Source organism: Belonocnema kinseyi, chromosome 6 (genome assembly GCF_010883055.1).
Source record: "Belonocnema kinseyi isolate 2016_QV_RU_SX_M_011 chromosome 6, B_treatae_v1, whole genome shotgun sequence".
Taxonomy (NCBI): Eukaryota; Metazoa; Arthropoda; class Insecta; order Hymenoptera; family Cynipidae; genus Belonocnema; species Belonocnema kinseyi.
The window spans coordinates 34,548,092-34,553,676 of record NC_046662.1 but is presented as its reverse complement, the minus strand read 5'-3'; the positions used below and the strand labels follow the sequence as shown (position 1 = coordinate 34,553,676).

The following is a 5,585-nucleotide window of genomic DNA, read 5'->3' as shown; positions in this document are numbered from 1 at the left end:
TGATGGAATTTTTCTGAGGTCAGATTCGGATTCAGCGCAGCAAAAACCTTCGGGTAGAGTAGGTCTGGTCTCTGGTTCTGAGAATTGTTGGCCTGTGTAATTTTAAACAAAATCCAAAGAACCATAAAGTTGTTGCGGAACATCAGGTAATAACTGGTCATCAGTTTGATTGGCAACATGTTTTGGTTTTACATAATGAGCCTAATGAGTTCAAAAGACTTGTAGCTGAAATGCTTGTTATTAAGAGAGAAGGTGATAATTGTTTAAATGTATTAACTGACCTTAATAATTTTAGTCCTGTTTATAACATTATATTAGAGTCATTTATTTAATTACTAATGTATTTTAGACAATTTTGTTATTGATAATTTATTACTAAGTCTATAAAATTATTTTTTCTCTTTTTGTACATCTCAATTTTTTATATATAAAAAATGGTACATTATTAATGAATGTTGCTTCGACTTTTTCTTCTGGCTTCGACTATATACAATATGTATCACTTTGAAATTAAGGAACCTTATATCTTTATCTGTTCCTACGACACTGATCTTTTAATGCCCCAGGTAATTCATGTTTTTACCTCTCTCATTCGAAGTTAGCCTTTAAGATGAAGCAGAACACACGTTCTGTTTCCTTTTTTAAATTTAAATTTAAAAAATGTTGTTGAACCTTTTTTGAAATTTTAATTATTTATTGCGATCTTTTTTATGTCAAATATGTTATTATAAAAAAGGATAACATCAGCGCTACAGGTAAATTAAATTTTTTTCTTCAATTTTTACGGTTTCATTTCACTTTGACTTTCGTATATGATTCGTTATACTTTTAACATTTTAAACTAAGCTTAAATTTTTGTATCTTTTATATTTTTTACATAACTGTTTTAGATGAAAATCTGAAAAAACATGAATTAACCATAAAGAATTTGGACTTTTTTATTATAAATATAAGGACTTATATAATTTCTAATAACATTAGATTGATGATTTTTCCTGGTGAGGAGAGCAATTGACTCTCGAAACGTCGACAAATTTTTAATAATGGAATAAAGGATCTTCTCAACATCAACATCATGGTCTTTTACTTGGTCTGAAGTATGTCATTTCTACATCTTACTACATTTATAATATAAATACACTATTATTTTTCATTAATTATGTGGATTAAGCTAGCTTAAGTTACAATTTGAAGTCAAAACACATTAGTATCAAAAATTAGTACGATAATTGCAACTAGGATTAAAATAAGAATTGAACACTTTGAATGCGTATTTTAAAATTGACAACTTACAGTATGCAGCTATAGAGAAAACTTACCTTATGTATATATTTAGCAGCTTGAAATAAAATATACATATACAAAGTACCACAGAAGTATTTACGCTATCTTTGCAATTTTTTTACTATCAACACACCCTAACGGTTTTTATAAGAATGGCAGCTTCTTTCTTGTTATGAAATTTTTCATTTTCTCTCTGATGCAATACTTTCTTAAATATTTCTGTTCATCCATCAGAAATTCTAAAATAACGCAGAGCATTATCTAACTGTCGCTTACTGCTTATAAATAATTCTAAGCCTGTTTTGCAACGAAATCAATAATAATTAGATAAGGGTGCATAATGAAATGTCCTATGAACGTTTAAGAATAGTTCCGCATGGTCTTCTGAGAAATTGTAGCGGAAGAACATTATATCTTCATTTAATATTTATGACACCGACCATTGCATAGCCGTAATTATCTTCAATTTGTAGTTTGTATCGAGAAAATTGCCATAGAACAGCTTGTCCTCGTATTTCACTGTTGCGTATCATAACTATGAACCTCCAAGGAAAAAGTCTTGTTGCATATTAATACAATTATAATATTAGGCTAAAAAATATTTGAGAACAAAAGTGCAAGTGACAGTCATTTATTGTGAAGGTAACAGAATCCAAATAAAAAATTTATTTTAAAGAAAATTTAATGCTAAATCTTTGTTAGTTTCATTACAGTCGTAATAACTGTGCAATTTAAATTTTCACATTTTCCAATCTGTTAACGTGTTTTTTGTCTTGCGACTTTTTCTTCAACATAAAATTGCTCCTCTTGTGTGGAAATGCTTTTTCATTACTTTTCATGTTTTAAATTTCACACTCTAAATTAAAATAATTGAATTGAAAAACGCAATGCTAAACTTGGAAGTGATTAATTTCTAATTACTAATTTTCACAATACTAGTTTAAAAATACTTCAATTTTCAACGAAGTTTGGAATGACTGAAATTCTAACGGTTCAAGTTTGAAATCATTTATTCTTGAAGCTTTAAATTCAAAATCAAATCATTTTCAATGCTTCTGGGATTATTAGACTTTGTAGATTTTACAATTTCAAATTTTTTTTAGTTTTTAACGGGAAAAATAACAATGATTTAAAAAAGAAAAAAAATCCTATTTTATGGTAGAAAAATCTATTAAGTAACTTTGAATGTTAAATAATACTATATGGTATGATAATTATTAATAATATATTTATCATCTGTAAAATCTGGAATTGAAAATTGAATTACTTATTATTTCCAAATGTTCCGAAATATTAAACATTCATACTCAATTTAAAAAAGAAAAACAAAACAATTATAAACGAAAAAGCCTAAAATGTTGCGATTTCAAACATTGTAATATACATTGTAAAATATTATAGCGTTTGATTGATTGCAATTTTAGAGTCATGAATTTTTATTTTTCGCTTTCGTAAATTTCAATTTCTGAAATTAAAATTATTATTTTTTCATTTGGAACGATTAAATTACCAATTTAAGATCATTTTTTTACTGTTTTAAATTTATTTATAATAATTATAATTTTCAAGCGTTTGAGTTTAACAACGTTTCAATAATACAATTTTAGTCAACTAAAACTTTTCCCAGTTCTAAATGAAGTTCTGATTTGGTTCAATTTCAATGTCCCGAATTAAACATTTTATTTATTTTTTAAATACTCTTTATTTGGACGTTATCTATAATCATTAATTTGTGAGGTTTATAAATGAAAAAAATTTAATTTTGAACAGTCGAAAAGATAGTGAATAATTTTTTGATTTTAGAGAAATTTGTAGATCAATGTTTAATTTTCTGAATATGATGACGATTTTCAATACTAGAATTTCAGCAGCTATTAGTTTACGAACTTAAAATTTCAAATTTCAGTCACTTCGGATCAAACGATTCAGTCTTTATAAGAATAGTTTAATTTCAATGCCCTTACTTTTGCCATTAGTTGCCCTTAAGTTTAAAAAATATTATAAACTTAATACTGAAATTTTCATGTCAACGTTTCAATAATAATCTAAAAATTAAAAACATGAGTGCACGTAATCAATCTTAATAACACAAATCAATGGCGTAGCTACAAAATTTTCCGCCCGGTGGCCAAAAATAATTTGCTGTCCATAGTTCGCAAATCTGCATTCAATTTAAAGATAGTTTTTTGCCGCCCTAAGCGTTTTCGCCCGGGGCAGCAGTCCCCTTCGCCACCCCTAGCTAAGACACTGACGCAAATAAAGATCGTGATTGTACGTATCTAATACATTCCGTTCGCAGAATTCGGTGGATTTGCAAAGCTGTTTTAACTTTCTCATTCCTATTTTTCAAATAGGGTAGTTTTTCAAATCAGAATTTTGAAAAACGCAATTGTAAATGTAAATCATGTTAAAATCATAATATTCAGTTCATTGGATCAATTTTAAATCTTCGAAACTGCACAGCAAAATAAAATTGTCTTTAATCTTTTTAGTTTACTATATTAAAAACTCAGAATGATTGAACTATTATAAAACTTGTACGACCTTCCCCCCTTTAAACCTTTCAAAACAGTGGTTAAAAATTAGGAAAATGAGGAAAATGAGGATAAGTTTGTTTTACAGACCCCTGTATGCCTACATGGATATAATCCCAATTCGATTTGGCTATCCGTCCTTCCGGTTCAACCAGTCCCCACTATGGGGCGCTCCGGCCAATCACAAGCATCGTAGAGACTATTACATAAGGACAACATAACCTGATACCTCAGCTTCAGATCAGCCCTGAAAAAGAGAAACTGCAATGTTCACGAAACATCGGAAAAATTCGTAGTTTTTCACACGCTTGTAACCCGAAATACCTCTTTTCATCAAAGTAAGTTTTCTTCGATATTGGTTTTCTTTTTACGGCTTGTTTTTTTTATTAAAGTCTAATTAATCCCTTTTATAAAAGGAGTAGTACTAAAGAATTAAAAAATTCCGAAAATTAAAAAAAGTCTTACAGCCACTTTTTCGTCAATATATGAAATCATATGAAATGATTTGAAAAAAACTTGAAATTATGTTTTCATAAATAAAAAAACGTTTCAAACTTTCCTAAAAATTTTCAGAAAAATTGCTTATTCTCCTTAAAATTTAAAAATGCTTAAAAGGCTTCTAAATTCTTTGTTCAAATTCTTCAATAATTTACCTTTTGTTAACAATTTTTTGAAATCTGAACTATTCACATAAAATTATTGTTAAAAAAATTATTAAAAAATTATTTTAAGTTTTGTTTTTTATTTTTTGGAAATTCTTTTAATTTTTCTTTAAAGTTTCTAGATTGTATTTAGAAATTTTACAAAATCATTTGAAATGTTTTCTGATCTTTCTCAGATTTTCCTTTAAATTAACTTTTTTAAATGAAAAATCTTTTCAAAAATTTCCAGGAATCTTAAGAAAATTTGTATGCTCTAGAAACATTTCAAAATTCTTTCAAAAAAACTTTTTTTTAATATTCATAAATCTCGGCATTCTCTTTATATTTACTAATAAAAAATTTAATTTCTTATAATATAGTTATGGTATTTAAGGTTGTATTTCAAAATGTCAATTATAAATATGACAATATATAAAAGCACAGTTTTTGAAAATACATTGTTTGTCAAATAAATAAAGTTTTCTTCGTTTTCTTAGAGATTGGTTTGTTTTGCAGAACTGTTTTTAAAAATTAAAATCTCAGTAATCCACTTTATAAAATAAGTAGTACTAAAAACTTAATGTTAAAAAGTTCTGGAAAGTACAAAAAGTGCAGACATTTGTCAAAAAACGAAAAATTTAATTTTCTCAACTAGAAAAATTTGATTCTTAAATCAAAAACGTATTTTTTATAATAATTGATACGCAACTAATCTAAAATCATAATATTTACCAATTATACATTTATAAAGCTTAGAAATATCAGAAAGTTTTGATTTAATATAAGAAAATTACGATTTGCCCTGTAACGTTTTGATTAATTTCACTTGCTGTGTCATAAATAAGATTAAAATTGATGAATGAAAAATTTGTAAGTATTGAATTAGTTATTTCTTATTTAAAAATTCGGAATCGGTGGGTCTGAACGAGTATAACCTTTAAAAATTTTCTTAAAAAAAATAAAAATGGTAAATGTCTGGAAGGATCTCCTAAGACGTGAGAAATACGTAAAAACCAAACAATATTCTTGGTATCATCGTCAAACAAGTATAATACAAATAACAATCCGTAAATCAGTTGATTTAATGTATATATACACACAATAAAATATATACAATAAATATACA

General features: G+C 26.7%; 1 long non-coding RNA gene across 2 annotated transcripts in view; it reads left to right on the top strand.

Annotated features, from left to right (window-relative positions):
• The first annotated feature begins 596 nt into the window (after positions 1-596).
• Positions 597-5,585, top strand: part of LOC117174874 — a 12,440-nt gene continuing 7,451 nt past the window's right edge. The window contains exons 1-3 of one of the 2 annotated variants that reach the window (XR_004467391.1): positions 597-755; positions 982-1,097; positions 3,907-4,156. This is a non-coding gene — a long non-coding RNA (uncharacterized LOC117174874). Of the gene's footprint in view, positions 756-890; positions 1,098-3,906; positions 4,157-5,585 lie in introns of both variants that reach the window. The other variant, XR_004467390.1, reaches the window with a different exon arrangement.